General features: G+C 39.1%; 1 protein-coding gene across 14 annotated transcripts in view; it reads right to left on the reverse strand.

Annotated features, from left to right (window-relative positions):
* LOC131431869 (protein abrupt) overlaps positions 1–23,515 on the reverse strand; it is a 202,859-nt gene extending 179,344 nt beyond the window's left edge. For 2 of the 14 annotated variants that reach the window (XM_058597787.1, XM_058597792.1), the window contains exons 1-2: positions 22,915–23,286; positions 10,725–11,005 (exon numbers count right to left, since the gene is read on the reverse strand). The gene's annotated coding sequence lies outside the window, so the exon portion shown is untranslated. Of the gene's footprint in view, positions 1–10,724; positions 11,006–22,673; positions 23,340–23,404 lie in introns of those variants that run through there. The other 12 variants (XM_058597796.1, XM_058597795.1, XM_058597797.1 and 9 more) reach the window with 12 other exon arrangements.
* Between the last annotated feature and the right edge of the window lie 232 nt (positions 23,516–23,747).

The following is a 23,747-nucleotide window of genomic DNA, read 5'->3' on the forward strand; positions in this document are numbered from 1 at the left end:
TTTCAGCAAAATGAAATGTCGCTTTCAACTAAATGGTCTTAGACGAATTGTTCTATTTGGAAAATTGTTTACGCCGAATTGCAATGACCTTTTCGGTGAAATGGCTATCGGATAGTTAGGCGCTTTCCACGAAATATACTTCTTCGAAATGACACTATTAGCTAAATAACTCTTTCGGCGAATTAACCTTCTTCCGAATGGTTTTCGGAGAATAAAATAAATTACACTTCTGGCTAAACGTCTTAAAATACTTCTTTGAAATTACGCTTTCAGCTTTCGTTCATCCTTTTGAAGAATTGGTTATTGGCGAAACGATACTTTTGCATAATGGCTTTCGATAAAATTGTTATCGAATATATGTCGCTTTCAAAATAAAGGGCCTTGGACGAAATGACCTTTTTGGCATATAGTTCTAGCCGAATTTCGATGACCTTTGCTGTGAAATGGCTTTCGGAGAGCTAGCGTTTTCGACGGGATATACTTCTTCGAAATCACACTTTCAGCTAAACAACTCTTCCGACGAATTAACTTCTGGTTAACAAAATTACCCTTTTGCCGAATTGGTCATCTGCGGAATGGGTCTCGGCTTTCGGAACAAATGACGCTTCCGACTAAATGATACTTTCAGGAAAATGACTCTTACGGCCGTTTTTCTTTTGCAAAATGACTTTCGATAAATTGGCCCTCTGTGGAAGTGGGATTTCAGAAAATTGACCGTTTCGGTGGAATGTCCTGCAAAATTACCCATCGATGAAATTGATCTTCTTCGGATCTGTTCTGCAGGTAATTCCGCAATTAATATTCGGTGATATGACATTCGGAGCAATAATGCTTTCGGTTAAATGACATTTTCAGCAAAATGGCAAAATTGATTTGGCTTTCTGCCACATGACCCTTTCGACGTATTGGTTATCTGCGAAATTGCCTTTGACGAAATGACTCTTTCGGTAAATTGGCCCTATCTGAAATTGCTTTCGGGCAAATGGCCTTCGGTGAAATGACACTTTCGGCTAAATTACCTTCGGTGAAATGACACTTTTAGCATAATGACAATTTCGGCGAATTGATATTTTGCGAATTAGCTGTCAACGAATTGACCCTTAAACCGGAATAACCTTTCGGCTTAGCAACTTTTTCGAAGATAGTTTTTTTTTCTTTTCCAGCGAAATTATCATTTCAGTGAAGTGACTTTCGTAGAAATGACATTCGGAGAAATGATCCGACAACGACGTCGCTATGTTATTAGACCAGCGATTGATTGCGAACAAGGATTTTCGTTGGGTCTTCGAGGACAGCTAGCATCTCACTCCGGTAAGAACAACAATTTACAAGTCTAGAAGTGAAGAGGTTATCGCTGAAACTGAGGACTATTTTGAGGCAAAAGATAAATCGTTCTACATAAGTGGTAAGTATTAAAGAACTAACATTTGACTATGGGAAAGCTCAGTTCAAAGTAGGTGCCGCGTTTGCGCACTGTTGACCAAAAACGAGAACGTGTTGATGCTTCTGAGCAGTGTTTGGTCATGTTTAAACGCGTCGTAACAAACCGGAATTTATGCGTCGATATGTGACAATGGATGAAACATGGATTCATCACTTTACTCCGGAATCAAAACGATAGTCATCTGAGTGGACAGCTGGACTGGTGAACCTCGTCCAAAGCGTCTTGACAATTTGCTTGGTGTAATATTTATCGACTATCTCGAGAAAAGAAATATCATTAACAGTGAATATTATATAGCGTTATTGAAGCGTCTGAAATTGCGAAGAAACGACCGCATATGGCAAAGAAAAAATGTTTTTTCGTGTCAATCAAAACAATGGCAAAACTACATGAATTAAACTTTGAATTGCTTCCACATCCACCGTATTCACTAGATTTGACTCCCAGCGACTACTGGCTGCTCGCAGACCTGAAGAAAAAATTCCCGCCGGTAGGAAATTTCGCACGAATGAACAGGCAAAAGATAAATCGTTCAACAAAAGTGGCGCTGAAATGTTAGAGCGGCGCTGGAATGATTGCGTGGCTCTTGATGGAGATTACGTTTGATGAACAAACAAATTAAAAAATTGTTTAAAACAGATTTTGTAAGGTGGAAGAAATATGCATTGTTTTGTCCAAGCGCGACAGCCAATGTTTAAAAACAATAATATTTCAGTCAGTAGGTTATTTTACCCGGAACTAATGCTAGTTGTGCTACAACTGAATAACGCCAAAGCAGGAACTCGATTAACCATTCCGAACATTGAACACTGGCTAGACGGGATAACGTTGCTTATGTTAGATGTTCGTTAAAAACTGGTGTATAATCAAAATTTTAAGGTTGCTCTAGTGATGACAAAAAAAAACGTGCCATCTTCCAAACACAGAGCCAGCAGCCACTCAAACGTCACGTATCAGTTTGAACTTGAAAATCACGCGGGGAAGCACATCCACCCTAGCCCAGCCGCCACGAAAACAAACACTCGCCTACCCGGCAGCGGTTTCCGTGTTCCCGCCTTCCTACCTCTAATAGTAGCAAGTACCCGAGAAATCACCCCGCCGCAAAACAAACTGGTAATTTTATGACTTTTTATTAAAAACTATTAGCAAAGCTTCGAACGTTTATCGCTCTCCCGCGCTTCGACGGACGGACGTTCAATTAGTATTCAATACTGTAACGTGCAGTGAACGACTGCTCCCTCAGTTCGTTCGTACTCGAATGCCACCCTTTTTTTTTCTTCTTCTAATCAATTAACCACAACTCGGTCCTGTAAGTGCAATTGGACCCCTCGGCGTTATCGTTTTGACATGGCTGCCGAACCACTCAGTCGAAATGTTTCCGTTGCCGCCCCATTTATGATGTAATCGAATCGTTTAATCATATTTTCGGTAGCCGACTGCCATCTCCAAACAAGCGCGCCAAATAAATGTCCAATCGCATTTCCCGGGAAAAACGGGGTCAACTGTTTTTAATTGAGACGCAAATTCGTTTATCGATAACCTGGATGCGGTCGTCCGCATTCGGTATTCATGCCAAGTTGCTATTAAACTCAAGGCTAGCCTAAATAAACGGATTCTCCCGTTCAGCTGGTTTGCATATGTGTACGTACGTACGTACGAGGCAGGATCAATTTTGCGCTTGGCCAAAGACCACCCACCGGTCACTTGGATGTTGTAATGACAGACAGAAGCCAGCCACCTTGCCACTTCAGTTGCAAGCAAACAAATCGCATCGATCGAAGTAAGCTGGTTTGCATTGACAGTTCGACAGGTTCCAGTGCATTATTCAGGTTTGAGAAAAATTTAGAAGAAAAGTATCGTGAATTATCGTGCCAATTCAGAGAATCCTTGAAGCAATCAATCTGAGCCCGAGTATTTGAATATTGGCGACCTTCTACCGGTAGTACAAGTTTCGCAAAAAAACATACACATACCGCTGTAATCCGCACAAGATGCTGGGGCAGCTTCGTACTGTACGTTCCACCAGCTCCACGGCGTTATTAATTAATATAATTCCCAATGACAACAAAACGCCAAATCGAAACAGACTGGGCTGTCCCCCGCTCTGCCCTGCTGCTGCGCTAGAGAGGCTAGCAGTACAGTTGATGTGTACGCGTTTCAATCCATTCTTCTCGCTATGGTTGTCGGTTGTTTTCCGACTTCTTCCCGCCTCCGCCCACTGCCACCACCACCACCAACGACGATGACGACGACGACGACGACATCAACGGTCCGTCATGCGGCGAGAAATTGTATCTCGGTTGAGGTTATGTTTGCTCTCACAATTAGATTCTTTACTGTTTGAATTTGAAGGAAACACAACCGACCGAAGCTGTGTGCAGGCAATACAATCGATGGACAGAAGAAACACACCAGACCAAAAAAAAAAATAGAAGCATGACTTTGAGGGGCATTATAATTAACTTAAAGTTTCATTAGCACAATTGCTCGAATTGTTCGAACTAGAAACTTTTAACCAAACAACGCGATATAATGAAGCTGTCAATGGAAGAACACAACCCGCCGAATGACGAGTTCGAGAAATATTTAAGACAGCTGTACCCGGCATGTTCGCTGCTTAGTTTGTATGAAATATAATTAATATATCGTAAAATGTAATTAATAAAGTTTTATTGCTTCCTTTTTTTTATCAACAATTCAACGCAAATGAACACGTCCAATGGGTGTCGTTGTTGCGCTTCCCGAGCGTTTGTGTGCTGGGCAGCTAATTTGATCACGGGGCCTATTATTAATGTCCCCTCGCCCCCACCCCATTCTGACACTGACTTAAGCACATGGCGACATTTCGAACAATACATCAAACAGTGACGCGTACCCGCACCAACCAAGTGCTTCGTAAACAGATTCGAATAATTGCAGTCTTCAACAATCGATTGGATTACTTCTTATCATGGGTGGATCGGAGATTAACATCAAGGGGAATCTCAGAATGTCTTGGGCCAGAGCCGCTTGGATAATTTGCTAGACTCGTTTTACAGCCACAAGGGATTATATATACATATGCGCGATTGTCAACGGGTTGATTCGTATTTTGTTTATCAGTAATCAGTTTAAGCGGCTGCTGACGATAGAAGAAGTAGAGCTGCGTTTTAAAATTAATCACATTGAGGCAGCACATTTTCACTTATCTTGCAATTAAAATATCGGTTTGAAATTTACCAGAATTGATTTCTTATTGAAAACTAGCTGACCCGTCGAGCTTCGTTTCGCTTGAAAATTTTTTTTAATTAAATTTATGTTTTTGGACAGCAGAATTTTAAACGTTAGTTTTATCCCATTATTTTATCTATTACTTGGCCTACAATAAACGAATTATGACAAATTCACATTAAACACATTAAACTCGGCTCGATAAAAAATTTAGTTTCAAAAATTATTGTCAACATGTTAAAAGCTTTTGTTACGCAAATTTAGCAAATTAAGCAAATGCACCGATTGCCATCTCAACCTTTTGTTCAGTGCATTGAACAGAGATTGTAGATCTCTCTCAAACCAATGGTTTCGACATATGAGATGAAGGGTGGAGCGGAGATGACTAAGATGAATACTTGAATTGATTCCGAAAATTTACCAAAGCTGCCGTCGCGACTTGTTGGTTATCATTGCCTAATTGTAGATTGAAGACGTTCAAAAATTTAATGGAAAATCCTTGGGATTATCGGAAGGAATAAAATTGTTTTAAGCGGTTTTCCATAAACTGGTTCACCGCTAGTCTGGTGATATTACTTAGTCGTGTTTTATGAATGTTCGGAGAAGTGCAATCACAGGATCAATTTTCGATTGAAAATTTAGCAATAAAATGAGACAATCTTCTAGGACATTCGAAAGCTCAAATTACAATTTCATTAAATATTGTGTCCATTAACTTCTACTGGAACACTGAATTTGTTTAATAATTGTATCAATAGTCGTCTCATTAACCGAACCACCACATAGTTTTGCTTAGTTTTCGATTTACCTTTAACGAATTGCGGTGAGTTCGGTCCTGAGAATCAATATCACAAAGAATTATATCGAAAAATGTGCAATTCTTCTGTTCTATCGGAGTGAACATGAGAAGTGTTTGTACCACTATTCTTTTTATCATTCAAGCCAATGCATAAAACAGTAGATCACACAACTAATGGTGCTGTGAAAATTTCAGAAAGTGGTCGGGAAAGTCTTTTTTATTAAGGAACAATTGCATAGTTGAAAACGGCAACTTTCAACTTGTTCATTGAATATCTCGCCTTCAAAAACATGGATCAAAAATCTATTCTGACAATGTCTTGATAATTTAATTTAGATGCGATTAGTGCATAAAAACACATTTGTGAAGGTAAGTCGATTCCTATGGTGGCGCCATTTTTTCTGCTCTAGTTTCCTGGTAACGTAACGAAACATGAGAGAAACATAAAATCGGCTCAGAAAGGCTGCCAAACAAACGGTAGCTTTATTGAATTTTGTGTGATGTAGTCAAACTTGTAACCGAAAAATATCAAAACTTTCTTGGCCACCCGACTCATCGAGAGTCATTTTGCACATATGCGAGAGAGCATGGAGTGAAATGTATCAAAGCATGTGAAGTCTCCCCCCAAAACTACTCGTTGCGCGCCAAACGATTTTCCAACGATCTAGTATTCTTTTCTTCAGCGGTGAAGTACTGAGCGTTGCGCGCCAAACATCAATCGTAGATCTAGCAATCATTGGCGACTTTTTCAACGGAAAATTCAATTTACCATACAAAATAACTTTATGGATTTTTCTCACATTTTGGACAAGTTTTCCTAATTTTTTTGATGTACGAACCCGGCGGAGGTGGAAACTGATCAAACAAAAAAAAGAATCGTGTAAATCCGCCCATCCGTTCTTACGTAATGCGATTACAAAGAACTATCTCTGCATTTTTATATATATAGAACAGCTGACCCGTTGAACTTCGTTTCGCCCCAAAAATTATTTGTACGAATTTATTTTTTCGGACAGCAGAATTGTGAAGCGACGTCAACGTTTCTATCAATTATTTGCTGATTACTTGGCCTACAATGAACGGATTGCAACGAATTCAGAGTCAACGATTTCGTTTCGCTTTGAAAAAGAAATATCACAAAAATTTAATGTGAAAATGTGCAACTTCTGTAACGCAAAAATGGAGCGAATAAACCAATTGTCATCTTATCCTTTAAGCGAATCCATTGAAGGTTGATAGCAGATCTCTCTTAAGCTAATGGTTTCTACATATGATATTAAGAGTGGAACTGAGATGATTAATTTTCAAGAGCTGCGCAACTTCTTCGGCGTTGCATGTGTTGGCTTAGTTGTAGACTAAAGATGTAGACTAAATGCAAATCCTTTAATCGGAATAGAAATGAATAATTTTTTTTTGAGATGGTTGTCAATAAAAACTGGTGATATTACGTAGTCATGTTTGATCAATGTTCATAGCATGACAATTATACAACAAATTTCGAATAATTTAGCGATAAAATGAGAAATTCTGGAACATTCAGTAGTAAAAAAGAAAATGTTATAAAATATAGTGTCCACTAACCACCGAATCCGTTAAATAACCATATCAATAGTCATCTAAGCCCATCTGCCAAACAGCGAGAATCTTGCTCTAAGCTTGTTATATATTTTCAAGTTGCCGACAAATCCTCGTTTATTCCAAGTAGCAAGAAAGTGAATATAGTTCAGATACTTTGAAGCTTTCAATTGCTTGGAGAGATCACCAATCTTACCAATTTGAAAATTCGTCACAAAAATATGAAACTTAAAATATTTGTATCAATTCATTCTGGGGAATGGGCACTTTGAAGTCAAATGTTCTTCGTGCTAAAGAACGTTTGAATCTTCGAACCTATAAGAAGCAGAAACAACCAAAACGTAGTCCGAAACAAGAAGCATCGATCAGGCCGGGGGTTCGAAAGCTGTACAATACGATTCTTGCTGGAAATTTGAACTGCATAATCATGAACGACGAAACCTACGTGAAACTCGATTACAAATCCTTGCCGGGATTAAAATATTATACGGTGCGAGAAGGGCAAGTGTTAAACCAGTCCGAGACATCGATTGAAGTCGAAAAACTTGGTAAGAAAGCTATGGTCTGGCAAGCAATTTGTAGCTGCGGTAAGATTTCGAAACCCTTCATCACCACTGCTTCAATGAACAGCGAAATATACATCAAGGAATGTTTACAAAACCGACTTCTACCCATGGTTCGAAGCCACAAGGATCCTGTTGTCTTCTGGCTAGATCTTGCTTCTTCCCACTATTCGAAATCAACGGTAGAATGGTATACTACCAAGAATGTCACTTTCTTATTTATGTGATCAGAGCTTAAAATTGTCACGCATTCTCAATGAAAGAAACCATTCCAGTAGTCTCGTTTTCAATATTTTACTGTCTAATTCGTAAATGACCGACACCAGAACAAACGAAGAGAGACGAAGAATTTTCGTTTCTCATCGAAAAAACGAGAGAGCATAATTGCCAATGTCACTATTTTTCTCTATGACAAGACGAAACCAAACTAACGTCTTCAGGTAGTAACAGCAGAATTTCAATTCTCATTCTTTCATCGATGTATTGAAAATCTGTGACGCTTGGCTATAAAAAGTGACTAAAATATGGCAAATCGAAGTAAATACACCACAGAACCTCTTTGGAAACCAAAACTACTACAAATTCGAGCGCCAGCAGGTAAAAATTATTGTGAAACCTTTTCCTGTCGTTTTCAATTCTTACAGCTGCATACTATAGGATTTTCACTGAAAACTGCAAATGACTGAAAGGGCAAATGAAAGAAAAAACACAATTTTGAAACTACTGTCCCGCGTATGTCATTGACTGGACATGGATTTCGTTCTCATAGTTTGCAAGCGAAGCTGAGAGTGACAGTAATTTCTTGTCATTTTCGTCTATTTTTCAGTAAATGAAAATGACTTTTATTAGCTTTGTGTGGAATTACGCCACATGTTAAATTACTAGTTTTTTTTTCTGTTCAGAGATAAACTATAAAAATAAACTGAGCCTAGACCGATATTTTTTGTATGGAAGAAAATGGCTACCGAAGACTACTTTCCAAAATCTGCCAATCTTTCTCCGTTTACCGGTTCTTTTTTACGAATATTTATGTCGCTTTCGCTTGAGAAAACTGAAACTGATCCAGGGTAGTTTGATCAAACAAATACTTTTCACGAAACTGTGTTGATTTTGCACATAGCAACGAAGATTTGAGCAAACCTGATACAAAATCCAGGTTCGAAACTGACTCGATATTCAGTTCAACAACGTTGAAACTAGGTTCGAAACTAGCTTAAAACAAACGGTTTGACAGCAGTTAGGGTGAAAACTGGGTTAGGTTTGGTATCAAGCGAAAACGACATTAGTAATCTTCCAAACGAGTTCAACTCAAGATCCCATGCACTGAACAGTGCTAAAAGACGATTACGACGGATTGTGGAACGAAATCGACGAAACCAAATTCACACGTAATTGTAATAAATATGGGCTTCAAAAAAAGCACTGAATCTCCTCATAAATGGTTTTCATTGTTAACACCCTGTAACTTACAAAATCGAATGCATCGAAACAAAAAAAACAGCACTTCATATTCCAAGGCCTACTATACTTCTAACAAAGAAGAATGACATTGAAATCCAACGAAATAATTCTTGTAGTGTTTTAATTTTCAAGATTTTTCAAGCTTCGAGCTTCAAAAAAATTTCAAAAAAAAAATCCGCGCACAGTCATTAGAATTTATGGACATTTTTATTTCTGATTCCGAACGCCCCAAGCTTTTGACCTGTCGCTGTCTACTGTCTGTCCCTTTGGAGTGCGAGCGGGCGGGCAGGCGGACGGCTGGAGGCATTCATTGAATGGAGCGATCAGCTGTCACATTGAATTTCAATTACACCATTGCATCGCCGGTGACGCTGTCGCTGCTGCTGCCACAACCAACCACGTGGCCTGTGCTGTGATTGTTTCTGATTCAATTGTTTTTTATTGCGGCTCGAATCATTTTTTCTTTATCCCGCTAGCCTACGTCGCATACGTCGGTGGTTTTGTTTTGTGTCGGTTTTTCGCCTCGGATCGCGTAAAACGTAAGTATTTTCGCCGTTTTCCGATTGTGTCATTTTCATGCTCGCTCTCTTTCTCTCTTTGTTCCTGTTGTGGAAATTTTCGCTTTCACCGGGTTTTTGGATGATTATTCAGTGCAGGATAGATTGCTCAGACTCGATTTTAGTGGAAGTTCAAAGCATTTTCGCTGTACAATGTCTTTCCGTCTTTTCCGGTTCTGGTCGATACTATAGCGAATGCTATGGAAACCGATCCACCGACAGTAATGGAGCGCCTGCTTAGTTGACAATGAAGTTATGATTAATTTCATGTTCGTTTTTAATATTGTCCGCTTCGACAGAAGTGTACATCAAGAAGAAAACAAAAAGCAGCGCTTGGGCTTGCTTTGTGCGGTGACCAGACGGATTAACGAAAAGTTAGTTAGCATTAGACTTCTCAACACGAACCCTATTTTAAACACTTAAAAATTAAAAAGGCATGTTGCATTCTTTCCAAAACCAGGAAGCGCTAGGAAGCTGGTAACCCTAACCGTAACCATACGCTAATGTCTACAAGCGTATTGCTTTATTTAATTTTCACGCACGCACCATCCTTTAAACTGAAACTCCCGACGGGTTGGGGGCAACGAGATGGTGGCGTCTTCGCTACCAATTTCGCTCAATGAATGTACAAATAGACGATTGAAATAATGTGCCACGCGTGTACGTGTGTGTGTGTGTGTGTGTGTGTGTGTTTGTGCGCGCATCAACAACATCATCGGTATACACATAAAATACATATTGGGAGAATAAATAACAAACAAAAATTCTTCTCCCGAACCCTCCCCCCGTACACCCACCTGGCCCACCGTAATTGTTGGATGGCTCTGATACGGATCCCGCGCGACTTGCGACGCGACCGGCAACGACCTGTGCCGCCGTTCCAAACTTGGCAGCGGATCGGCAGCCGAGCCGAGCCGAACTGAGAAGTCACACACTCTGTGTTTATATATGTAAATATTGGCACTCGACTGAGTTTTGGATAGTACACAAATTGCGCTTATTGTTCGGAAGATGTCACGCTAATCGCCTCACTCAGCTGTCAAATTTCGTATGCAAACATAGAACGGGGGAACAAAAAAAAACAAAGAATCAACTAAATGAAGCTGTGAACTTACCGACAACTCAATAGAAGGAGAACGGCTTGCTTGCTTGCTGTGGATCACTGTGGGTTTTTTCTTCCTGGGAATCAGAACATGCACTGGGAACTTCACCTTCAGCGGAATAGAATCTTTTCTTTTTCTTTTACTCGATCGCCACACACAAAAGAAAAAAACCGAAATGCACCAACTAACAGTTTTGCTTTTTTTCTTCTCTTCTGTCACTTTTATCACTGACGACGGTTCAAAAGTTCGGTTCTAAACAACCTCTGGCCTGCTTCGATGAACGATGGATTGATCTGTGAAAAACGGTTAGGAAATAGAATCACGTCATAATTTTCTGTTTCGCGAAACGGGTTGTTCGTAAAACTATCTCGCCTATGGAGTCGAGGAGAGCCGTTATTGTTTTATTGATTTTTCCTGCCAGTGCCACAGTGGTTCTCTAATCGGCCCTCCCGGCCCTGACGGGGTAAGGAGGGGTACTTTTACAAGTACTTGAACACTTTCGCTGGTGTCCGTGCGATATTGTCGCCGCCGTTGTCGTCATTCCGAATGTCCTGGCCGCCGTCGCCGTTACTGCCGCCGCCAGCATTAGCTAATGACATTCCACTGCGTCCGAAGTAGACGGTGCTATCGGATTAATCGTTGGCCAGAATGAGAGAACGGCCTCTGGTCCGCATCCCTGGAACGACGGTTGTTACTATACAACATGAATTACAATGACAAGTACCGTTTTTTGGGGAGGGGGGGGGGTGGGGTACTCCTACCCGCCTTCTGAATGTTCGCTATGGTTGTAGTTGTGCGCCAAAACCGGGGCGCTAATTGGGAAAGGGGTAGTGGGTAAATGGTAATTTTATTTATTACCGGGAAATAGTGTGGTTAGATGACTTGCTACTCTCCGGTATCTTTGTGAGTGTACGTACTTCCGTGGGTTTTCAACAGTGTGTTGGTATGTCTCGCAAGATGATGAACTTTTCGTACGGAATAAGCAGACACAAAACTACAAATCAACTGTTTTATTTCATTCCATTCTTGTGGTGGGAAAGCGGAACGGATGCCGCCCGTGTAGCAAAACAGTGAGAGTAATGAGTGTTATGCAGTGAGTATACCTCACAGGCGCGAACACCGCTCTCACCGCTTTTTTCGCTCGCTCCGTACGACGGGACGCCACGTGCTTCGCTGTATGGGTGCATCTCTAAGTGCTAGAGAGTTCTAATTACTCATACAGCTCTACGTACGCTGGCACCCGATATTGCGAGCATGTGTGCAAGTGAGTGAAAAAGTGTTTTGAATCGGAACAATTCGGAACATTTCTGGAGTCAACCACCGATCGGGAAAGTCGGTTTTCCGTTGAAAGGGGTAATGGAATTAATTAGTTCCAGACAGAAAATTTTCTTGAATCATCAGTCAAAACCTGTCAACTGACTTGCTGCTGACTCATCTCCGTTTGGACTCGCGCACTAAATGGCTTTCTAATCGAATTAAAATCATTGCAATTTCCCTACTACCACCGGACCAGTCCAGTCGCTTTAGAGCGCCTCTGTTCCAGATTTTCTTTTGTTACATAATCTTCAATTGAATTAGAGCTTTCCTTTCCGTTCCTTTCCGTTCTGGTCGCTCCGTCCTCCGAGACCCAACCCATTATTGCGGGTGGCGGTGAATGTGGAAGCCAGGACAGTTGCACAATTTCGCTTCCTCCGATTAATTCAATTAAATTCAATTACTGTACTCCCCGCTTTGCGCCGCTCGTCTCATGCCATACCGGTCCCGGAGAGCCGGAATGCCTACGGAAAATAGTCGAAGAAAATCGCGAATATTTAACTACTTTTACTATGTAGAATGGCGCCGTAATTCTTTTTTTTTTTTTGAATTACTCACGGGAACTAAGTACCGGCGGGCAGTAGTAAATAATTCCATCAGTAATTAATTGAATCAATTGAACTTAATCACTTCGTACCTCGGCGCCTTTCCCGGCCTTCGGTGTTCCGCTGGGCTGGGCTGGGCTGTTCTGTGAGTTCCCATGATAAATTATGCAGTATCGGTTTGGCCGATTCGGTGCCAGTTTTGCGAATCGACAATAACACAAACCGTCATTTTGTGTCATGTGAAATGGAAATGGAAGCATTTCCTTGTGAATATGAACCTATTCCTTCGTACGTCGTCTTGGAACAGGGCGGCTCGAATATGCAGAAACCGTTTGTAGCTTACGAGAACCAAAGAGTCCGGTATCATTTTCGCCTCAAACATAAACGGATAGCTAAGAAAGCTTCCTGTGAAAATTCCAAGATACAATTTTCAACATCGTTAACCAAAGAAAAATTATTTTATTCCAACAAAAAAACCCTTCTTAATCCACCTAGTAGTGTGATAATGCCTTTCTCTTTCTTCAAAGCAGTTTCATGATTTTTTTTATCATTTTATGAAAAAAATTCTGACACTAATTTTGGCTCATTCTTGACACCAATTAATTGTCGTCATACTCGGTATAGTTTTTCCAATTAAGCGCTTGGCATTTACGTTGCCTATTTATATGAGAATGCTAATCTAAAAAAAACCCTTCTTAGTCTACTTAGTGGAATTTTCATAGAAATTTCCGAAATCGAAAAAAAATTTTTGATACCAAAAGGCTTAGAATTGCATGAAACGTCGAGATTTAGTGTCATATCGAAAAAAAAATTTTTTTTGAAAAAATCGACTTTTTGGGACTATCAAAGAAAGTTGATTTTTCAAAAAAAAAAATTTTTAGATGACACTAAATCTCGACGTTTCATGCAGTTTTGAGACTTTTGGCATCAAACAAAATTTCGATTTTGGAAATTTCATGGTGCTTTTTCAAGATTGAAAATTTTCAAAACTTTACCGCCGAGCAGCACCCCTTACGCATGTCCGATTCAGCTCAAATTTTGCATGAGAGCTTTTTACGAGGTGCTTAAACTTTTGAGCACTAGAGCTTTACGAAAATAGAGGTGATCCCAAAATTTTGGCACCCATATATATTTAAGAGCGGTAAAAATCAACGTATTTTGTCGGTTACGTCACATTTACCATTATATCTCTGGAACCAAAAGTCACAGCCATTTGATCTTCGAACTTGATCAATGGCCTAACAATAGCTTTCAAACGGGCCTAGACTTGTTAAAATTGGTTCAGCCATCTCCGAGAAACTTGCGCAGTAAAAAACCAACGCGTTTTGTCGGTTACGTCACTTTTATCATTATATCTCCGGAACCAAAAGTCACAGCCATGTGATCTTCGAACTTGATCAATGGTCCGACAGTAGCTTTTAAACGAGCCTAAGTTTGTTAAAATCAGTTCAGCTATCTCCGAAAATCTTGCGCGGTAAAAAAACAACGCGTTTTGTCAGTTACGTCACTTTTACCATCATATCTCCGGAACCAAAAGTCACAGCCATTTGATCTTCGAACTTGATCAATGGCCCAACAATAGCTTTCAAACGGGCCTAGGCTTGTTAAAATCGGTTCACATACACAGACATTTTCCGATCCCGTCGAACTGAGTCGAATGGTATATAACTCTATGGGTCTCCGAGGCTCCGTTCGAAAGTCTATATATATTCATACTCTCTGTCCGATCGGTTTACCCTCATACAAGCCACATTTAGTTATCAAGCCAAAACTCTGCGCAGATTTTTTCGAGTATCGCTAAATCCATCCCTTCATACGTCGTCTTGGGAAAAGACGACTCGTATTAGCAGAAATCGTTCGTAGCTTAGAGGAACCAGATGGTTCGGCAAGCTGATCCAAGCCTGATCCGATATATCCGATGCATTTGTGTATGTACAAATTCAACATTGTCAACTAAAGTGAAATCATTATGATCCAACCAAAAATAAAAATCAATGATCTACCGGCAATTCACATGTTATTATTGAACGCAAAAATCCGAGATCATTCAGAGTATCGACTGACATGTGCATATGAAACGCCCTGTTTATCCAAATCAACTGGAAAAAATTTCAGAAATCTAATTGAAAAAAAAAAATTCCGTTCATGGTCAAAGTAAAAGGCGCTAATCTCGCAAACCAGAGCTCGCATGTTCGAGCCTCAACTTGAATGGAATTTTTCGAATCACAGTTCACCGACAGACCAATTTCCCAAAATTTTGACAATCGAAAAACAAAAGTTTTAGCTTTCGAAATCACATCTATGTAAGTTTACTCGTTTTTTCCTGGGTTACTCAAAGCTTGACTTTATTATTGTTTACGTAAATCCAAGCAACAGTAAAAATTTGCCAGTTCGAACAACCGAATCAGATTCCAAGAACTATGTTTGATTCGGCGAAATTGTTTTCTACAAAATATTCGTGGCTTTCTAATACTTTCTTATGTTCATGTAACAAACTCTGCCACAAATTCTTGTAGTTTCGTATCATTTTGGGAGTAGGTACATGTGGTAAAATCATTGTATCTTGCGACAGTATATTGTTATTAACTAAAGCACAAATTTTCATTCACCCTGAAGATGAAGGAATAACCCTTCGAAACGTCGGCCGTAAACGCAAAAATACATAAGCGACCAATTGACGAAAATGTCATCTTAGAAATCGAAACAACACCATTGGCCGTCTTCAAACGAAACCAGCTCTCACCAGCAGAAATAACATCATCCGGAGCTAGATTTCATCGTCACCGGAATCCAATCGACCGTAGGCAAAGTAGAACAGTGCAAATTTACTCGTTTGAAGACCCGTATCAAATTTTGCAGAATTATGCAAGATTCGACGAAATGGCTACGGCGATTTCTGTTCTTGATAATAGAGTTTTTAAGCTTCGCCTCTTCGGGCCAGAAAAACTTTTTGACCCTATGTTCGGGGATCCCGATTTTCATCCAATACTTTCTGATATCCATGTTCCAGTTTTTGTCTCAACTTCCCGGTTGTTTCGTAACCATTTTCGCTACACTTACTAAAAAGTTTCATCAACAATGATTTTCTGAATACTAGACAAGACATATCTGTTCTAAAAATCTGTAGAACATGGATATTAATTTTCTTATTTAGCCGAATGTATGATTGGTTAGGTAAGGTAAGGTAAGTATGATTGGATAATAAAAGTCATCTATAAAAATTAAATTCAATGAACTACGAACTTCTACCATTCGAATGCATCTCTGTTCATACGTTTGTTGCTCAAATTTTTCAATTATCTGTTGTTCTGTTTGTTATACATACAAACAATTGAAAGTTTGAATCTAGATGAAGATTTTTTTCCAGAAAACTCTTAAAAGTTGCTAGAAACTGAAGTCGGTGTATAAAATAATATATTTGTAAAGACAATTGTTCCGAGTGAAGATTTTCCGAAAGTTTCAGGTTTTTTCAGGTTAAAAAAGTTTCGTTCTGGAATTTCTTAATTGCCCAGGTTGATTTTTCCTGAAAATCCTTTTTTTTATATTTGAGTAATGCGCTGGCAATCCATAAACTGATCATTTCGTACTTCGTCTTGGAATGGGACGGCCCGTATCTACAGAAATCCTTTGTAGCATACGCTAACGCCTGTTTCACCACGAGCCTGGGCTTTTCGGTGGAATTTTAGCACAAATAGCTAAGAAATTTCTTAACTCAAAATGAAATACACTCATTTCGGCATCTTCATGGCAAGAAACATTATCCAAGTCGAACCAAATTTTTACAAATTACTCAACATGAGACGACTTTTAAGCCAGTATCAGTTTTTCTAAGTGAAAAAATCAAAGATAGTTTACCTTTTTTTTAAGCCCCGACCGAGAACGCTGGGGTTATCCTTATCACTTAACACAGCTACAACTCGTTCAAGCTAAAGTGAATTACCATTTTCAAATAAACAATTCCCCTAACCTTAATTCAAGCTGAGACTTGCAAATCAGTATGGCATTATTTGAAATCCCTCAAATGAACTCGATTTGAAGTCGGAGAAATTGTGTGAATTTCGGTCTAAAACCTAGGACAGAACCTGACAACTGTAAAACCACTTCGCGAGCCAGTTTTGAACCAGTTCAGGATTTTTTTTTAAATGACATGAAAATTAAGTTTATTTTCAAGTTAAGTAAAATTTCCTAGAAGCCTGTCAATTTCCAGGTTATTTTCCCCGGATTTGACACCTTGGAAACTATAAATGGATGAACATTTACGAGGAAATGATTCTCTCATCAAAAGGTTTATGTTTTTGAAATCTCTAGCTGAAGTTTACATACTTTATTCGTTGTGATTATTAAATTTTATTTCACTAAATGCTTGAAGAATTTTCTCACCAATAGTTTCAGTCTGAAGATTTCCAAAAAGTGAACAAAACTAAACCTCTAGTCGAGTTTAGCGGGCGGGATCTGATAAATCGTTTGACTATAAAATCTCAGTTATAAAGTTACTGTCCCTATTATTAATAAATTTTATTATAAGTTGGATGAGGCAGTATCTCACCTGTAGTTGAAATGTAATTTGATGTTTGAAACATGCCTTTTTAAAATAAATAACACTGCAAGAAATAGTTGATCTACCGGCAATTCACATGTTGTTATTCAACCAAAAATCCGAGATCATTCAGGGTATCGACTGACATCTGCATATGAAACTCCCTGATTTTCCAAATCAACTGGACAAATTTCCAGGAATCTGAATAAAAATAATATTCCGTAAAAAGCGCTGGTCTTGCAAACCAGAGCTCGTATATTCGAGCTTCAACTTTGAAGAAAAATCACCCTGAGTTGGTCATATTTCCGAAAGCCAATTCACCGAAAGCTGATTCGCCGAATGTGACCGATCAAAAAAAAATATATATTTTTTCTGCTTCAACGAACTAGGACTCTTCGTCAGATGAGTTTCTTTACAATCTCTCACAGATGCTATAGACGAGACAATCGGGAGTCGCGAATGCTACCTCCGTCATCCGCAGAAATCACATCCGTTTAGGTTTATTCATTTTGCAGAAACTAAAATTTCTGGCTTAAATACGATCAAGCGTAGACGAGGTAGAATATTGAAAACATTACCTGTTTGAAGAACCGAAACAAATGCAAAGAATTATGCATGATTCTACGAAGTGGTGAGACGGCGTTTGAAGAAATGTCCAATACCATCTAATATTTACCTTCCAACACTTATTTACAGGCTACTTTCGAAGTTCTCTAACTCTAATTCCAATAATCCATGAGCATACTCGTTGTTCGACTAATGTATGAACATTCTCGAGGGTAAGTTTTCTGCTAAAAATGTTTCATAATTTCAGTTTGAGGATTTCCAAAAAGTGGGAAATCTGTTGAAAACGTTTAGCTATAAAATCTTGCTCAGCTATAAATACGGTCCTTATTAATTTTGATTTGATGTTTGAAATATGGTTTTGAAATGAGCCACACAGCAAAATAGAATTGAATTTACAGGTGATGTGATCATTTAACACAATTCATAAAAAAACGCCAATTCGTCAAATGACTAGATTTTACAAGAATTAATTATCTCTGCGGCCAAAAATACCAAACATTTCGCACAGACACGTAAACCTACAATTTTCAATGAATAATAATGTTTAGAAATGCATGGATCTTATGTTAATTTAACTGTAAAAATGTTCCATATTTGATACTAGAATAAGTCGGTCGATAAAACATACATGAAACGACTCCATATTCTCTATTTCGAAGAAATTATTTTGAAAAAATTGGGCTTTCTTAAAAAATTTCTTTGCAGTCAGAAAACTCTGAATGCATTCTTTCCATGCATTTATAAAAAAAAATAACTGCCGCTAGTTCGATGCGAACGAGCGGTGAAGAGAATTGACAAAACAATCTTTTAGTTGTTTTATTTTACCAAGCAAAGTACCAAAATCTTCCGACGAATCGCACTTCGCAGTCAGTCATATACAGAAAGATGTGACCCAATGTGAGCAAAATATATTAACCAAACAATCGGAACGCTTCTCGATTCTGCATTTGACTGTAGATTTAAGAAATTTTAATGTACACACAAAAAAAAATTGAATGTTATAGGTGACTTAATTCCTCATACGATGTAATTCATAAAGACCTAATTTGTCAAATGACGGAAGATTTTATTTGTAATGACTTAATGTTAGATGAGCTTGAATTTTACTGGTTTCGACTGTAACTTGAGTTCTGCTAGCAGGTGCGACTGTTTGAATTTAAACGCACCTTTTACCAGCCAAGCAGATGCATGCTTCTGCGGCTCAGTCGATTAACAGACGTACATGCGATCCAATGATTCTCGGTTCAAGTCGCGGCGGTTGCTATCAGTATTCTTTTTTTTAATTTCAACGAATTTCATGTCATGGAGTTTTAGACACAATATTGAATGTTCTTCGACGTGAATTTGCGTGAATTGCGACGCTCCATTTATGTGCATCTAATAAGATGTAAAATCACATGGATTTTTTTAAGTGTGTAGAACTAAATCCTAACTGTAAATTAAGATTTTTGGATTTAAGTTCGGAAATCGTATCCAGAATTCAGATTCAGGAGTTCAACTTCTGGAATTCTGGAATAAAATTCAAGAAATCAATTCTAGATCTGGAATCTGAAAAAAAAATCCAGATCTGAGCTCCGAACTACAATTTCTGAACCATTATTCAATTCCTAAACTCAGTTTCAGAATTTATTTCCAGAATTCCGGTTTAGAGTTCAAAATCTGCATGCTGTTCTGCAGCTAGATTTTGGAATTGAATTCAGGGTTCAGCTCTAGCATTAAATTCGGAAGCTAGATTTTTCAAATGAGTTCAATTCCAGAATTTGAGTTCTTGAGAGCAGAATTCCGAACCTGAATTTTTCAACTGAATTCGGTTATATGAAATTCGTTGATTTTCCATGAAAAGCGTGAAAAGGTTTTCCAAAAATGTGTCCGAATGTGATCCTTGTTGCCAGCATAAGGTTTTTTTGAAAAAAAAATCATACCATCGAATTATTTTTTCAAATAATTGTGAATAATCACACAAAAAGCTAATTTTTTCAGTGCTATTTTTGATAAGACTCGGAAAATCATCCGAATTTCTCAGCCATTTTTGCCCTGCCGATAGATAAAAGCTTTTCAAAGGTCTGTATATTTTTGGTTTTGGCAAATTTTTCAAAATTTCCATCGAAAATTTCCTAAAACCACCCGCGCTCATGGTACTTGGACGATGGCCTTAAGTATCTACTCTCGGTCGGTTTATGGTTTCTTTTAAGCAAAAACGACTTTAGTAAAAATTGATTGATATAGTCGTGATTGAAAAAGATGCCGTTCAAAATGGGAGATTCTACTGTTGCATAAAATATTTTCATACCTTACAGGTTCAAGTTTTATTTTAAAAAGATACCATTTTATATGATTTCAAATGCTTTAATGAAAAGCGTTGTGCTATTTGCAGATTTTAATCTTAAAAAGTTTATGAAAAAAGCACCAGACAGAGAACAAAACTAAACTAATGCAACATGTATAAAGAGAACGTCACTTTGATCGATGATGGGATTGAAAACATGACCTAAAATGCATTGAATTTTCATCAACACTCATTTTACAATGAATTGAATAACAAACATTCCATATTTACATCACTTTCCTTGCACAAATTTGAAGCAAGCAATTGAATGGAAAGTTACTTTACAGTTCTTCAATATTATTCAACATACTTTAAAAGCAAAACGAAGCGTTTTTTTTTTTTAATACACAGTCTTGTCCATTTAAAAATCTATGTATTCCAATTTTATTTCACATCGATCATGGTTTTAAATCAGGTTTTCGATTGAAAAGGACTATTTATTTACGTGTCGTGTAAATTTAATTATTTTTTTCTGTGTAATATTTTTGTCTGCAGAGAAAAAATTTCTTTTGAAAACTTTCAAGAGTTTCATGCCAAATCTAGTATTTTATTGAAATATATTAACGTTCTAACGTTTTTAAGTCAGTTTTATGCTGAATAAGCCGTAAAAAACACTACGAAAATGTTCACCCATCCTTCGAATGAAGGATACTATCTTCCAACCTTTTAAATGTAAAAAAATCGGGTTGACGAACAAAAAAAAAAACAAAAGAAAAGGGTTAGCGCTCTGCACCCGCAGCAGTAATCCATCGATTGAGTGATTGCGGGTGAACCACCAGCCGGGGTTGAAATAGGAGATAGTGCACCGAAGTACAAGGCAGCAGGCAGCAGATTAATAACGAAAGCTTGCGTTATGAGTTTTCTAACCGTTTATCGCACGTATCGATTGTGCTCGGGGTTGCTGATATCGGTGTGGCGCAGGAGGAAGAGGAGAAAATCGGAATCGATTTGCCCTAACCCGGCCCGGCCCCGGTCCGGATAACGGGTGGAAGGGTGCACGGCGCGGTGATTAATTTTGCGCGATTTTCCGCAGTTGCAGTGCGATGCGGAAAATGGGATAGGAAAAAAAGGGGGAAAATCAATAAACCTTACTACGGTAAGATCCTACTGAATGTGTCTCACCGAAAAATCGCATTCGGCTTGGTTCTGCCATCGCGGCCAGACGACGCTGGTGTGAGTGAGTGACGAGAGCAGTAGGACTTTTTTTTTGCTAGGGGGAGATTTATAGGCTTGGATTCAGGAAGCGAACGCCGCTTCGACGGGCTAGTAGGTGTAGGTGAAAGGTACGCCTGAACAGCTGACTCGGGACTGCAGTTTGCGATCAAAAAGATTCTGTTTGTTTTCCCGGCTATCGATTAATCGGGGGAAAACTGGCAACTATTGGTTAGGCAGGTTAACAAAACGAGAAGGGTGAGTTGAGGGTGGCATATATCTACCGTCTGTTGATCCCAGCAAGCGTTGAACGTTGGCACTTGTCAAAACTGAAGACGGCAGCGGGAGTTAGCGACGGCTTGGCACACTTGGATGAATGAATTGTTCTACCATCACACACTTTGCACTTAATTTTTTTTCTGTCACATGCACTTTTACACGTCGAAAGAACAAATCGGTAGTAACATTTGATTAGGGCATATCGCACGATAGGCCCTTGCGAATGATACAAAATATAATGCTTATTCCTCGGCTCTACAACCTTCATTAACACAATAATCGATATAATCTCGTAGATAGAAGCCCAATCTACGAAATTGTGCGCAATATGCTTGAATTTCATGTTTAAAACTTGAGTAATGAGCATTATTTTTCGTAACTTTTAAAAGGGCATATCGCACGATATGCCCTAATCACATGTTAGTACCGAAATATGAAAAACAAACAAAAACAAAATACGGAATGTTTTTTTTTCGAGCGGCAGCACCAGTACAAAAAATAACGTTATCACCAGCTTTTAATCAAAATCAATCAATTTCTTGATTAATTCTGGACTTTTTGTTTTTCAATTGTGCATTTTTTTTTCTTCGAACTCAAAAAAAATGTTTCATTTGTTTTATCAATCACAAACACTGGATCGCCGCGTAGTTGCGATTTTTTTTTATTGTCCCCGGCCGAAGAAATTAATTGAATTTAATTAACTGAAGTGAACGGGAAAAAAATGGAAACATTGGACTGCATTGAACATCGATCTCGTCGTCGTTGTTGTCGTCGGTGATGATGATGTACGGAATTGAGTTTCAATCTTCTGTTCCCCACCGAAAAAAAAGGGTGATGGTAGCGAACAACGGCGGCGGCAGTGGTACTTCGTACTTATCAGGTGATTGGAACCGCGTTGTTTTTTTTATTGGGTAGCAAATATAATTGATTAATATAGTGTGTTCTATTTTTTATCACTCATTGAGGCCATTCCGACCGTCGATGTTTGATTGCCGCTCCGTTCAAGGTAGGTGCGTTTGTGTAGAAATTAATTGCTTCGCTCCGACCGTGTTATCACGCGAAATTAATCGATAAGCGGCCAATTCATCAATGACACCAAATTAAAAACAAACTCAATGCAGGGTTCTTCTCTAAGCCCTCTCGATTGTCGAACTGATATGATTATGCTAGTAGCTTAGAAAAAAATATACACTGATAAACGTGAAGCACTAAACCAAAAACAACCAAACAAAAAAACTAACATCCGGTTCCTTTGCACCTGCTTTTGCTTTGTCAACAGACGACAGACTCTTGCTCTTCGGCACGAGATTCGGGCCCACGCACTTCCTATTGGAATCCCGAAATAAAAAAAAAACGTCACTGACCACAACCTAAAACGTGTCCAATTTTCTACCGAAGAACGCGGGAACTTGGTTTTATTGGTTTACCGAAATTCGCGATCGTTCCGGATCCGCGAAGCGCGACACGCAAACTGGACTCTACCTGTCTGTTCGGTGATGTGTTTGTTGCTGTGTTGCTTCTGTCAAATGCGCCACCGAACAGGAGAAAAAACAAGGCAGTCTATGCAATGTACTTCCACCCTTGATCACTCACGCTGTGCAACTGACTATGCTAACTAAAAGCTGAAGTTGCTTCAAGTGCGCCCACTGACAGGAAAGAGTACGCGAAGCAGCCAGCGAGCAATATGTGTGTGCACACGATGCGAGCGTTACCGAACGAATGATTGAGTACGCGCAACTTGTGTATGTAAGCAGCAACGCAAAAACCGTAAGTACACACAAGTACACGGCAAAGGTCCAGCAAAGACCGTCTCTTCTTTGTGGATCACACGTCGAGAGCGATGTGGGAGTGAGAGCGAGCGAGCAAGAGAGAGAGAGAATAAACATTCATTCAACCATCAGACGGTTCTCACACACGGTTTGCTGAGTGTGAGTGGATGACGATGAGTTCGAACCAACGCAACGGTACTCACAAGGATAGCAAAACGGAATCAAAAGAAAAACAAACCACGTTGCTGTTCCGACGCCCCGACGATCAACTTGAACGAAACGAAAACGCGGAACTGTTTACCACTTGATTGCTGGAACCGAACTGTTCCTTCCTTGCATGTTGCAATAATCACTTCATGCGCACCAGTCCAATATGCGCAGCATCCTTGATTCACTCTTTCTCCGCTCGTGCGGCACTCATTCGCGCACATGGCACTCTGATGTATGTGCAAACTTTGCCATTCCTCTTCGTTGTTCCTTGTTGTTGTTGTTTTTCTTTCGTATTGCATTGAATGGTAAATTATTGTTGTTTGAAAGAGGGGCGGC

This window comes from Malaya genurostris, chromosome 2, assembly GCF_030247185.1.
Source record: "Malaya genurostris strain Urasoe2022 chromosome 2, Malgen_1.1, whole genome shotgun sequence".
NCBI classification, from domain to species: Eukaryota; Metazoa; Arthropoda; class Insecta; order Diptera; family Culicidae; genus Malaya; species Malaya genurostris.